Source organism: Ceratina calcarata, unplaced genomic scaffold (assembly GCF_001652005.2).
Source record: "Ceratina calcarata isolate Rehan_Ccalc_2016 unplaced genomic scaffold, ASM165200v1 scaffold48.2, whole genome shotgun sequence".
Lineage (NCBI taxonomy): Eukaryota > Metazoa > Arthropoda > Insecta > Hymenoptera > Apidae > Ceratina > Ceratina calcarata.
This window is the reverse complement of record NW_017172225.1, coordinates 3,240,670-3,241,292: the sequence shown is the minus strand read 5'-3', so window position 1 is coordinate 3,241,292 and position 623 is coordinate 3,240,670. Positions and strand designations below refer to the sequence as shown.

Sequence of the window (623 nt, the reverse complement as noted above, 5' to 3'; positions counted from 1 at the left end):
GTTCAGAATAATTTATTTGTTTCTTAATTAGGTACATACTAAATACATCTATCAAGTAAGTACCAGTACATAAAGCTAAAACACTTTTGTACTATGCATGTCATACATGGATCTAACGAATAAGTTAACTTGTGTATTGTCGCTCATATATTCCGTTACGTGTAAAATATACTACAGCTACACTACTTACAAAGTCGATACAAGGTGTACATACATTATATCGTGAAATTTACACATTTTCACTCGCTTACCCTGCCCAATATCAATACAATCCGGACTGTTTTACATCCTATGTACACTTTCATTTTTCTGTAAACATGAACTGAACGTACGGAAACAAATTTCAATTGGAATTTGATTTTAGTACAAAGAAGTCAAGTACTTTCGTTATTATTTGTGGGCTTATGATCAGACAGATTTTACTACGAGGATTCAATTTTTATGAATTTGTATCGCAATTTACCATTTATTACAGATTAAAGATAGAAGAGAATAACTTCTATATTTCTAATGAGTGCAGTAATAGTAAACAGTCTATAAACATTTACCCTGTTCGGTAACAACTCTTCAATAGTCTTTGTTTATTGTACAAAAGTGAAAATGAATGGAAATATTTTTCCCAG

General features: G+C 30.5%; 1 protein-coding gene across 3 annotated transcripts in view; it reads left to right on the top strand.

Annotated features, from left to right (window-relative positions):
* Nucleotides 1-623, top strand: part of Fdx2 (Adrenodoxin-like protein 2, mitochondrial Ferredoxin 2) — a 67,292-nt gene that overhangs the window by 3,633 nt on the left and 63,036 nt on the right. The gene's annotated exons all lie outside the window — the stretch shown is intronic.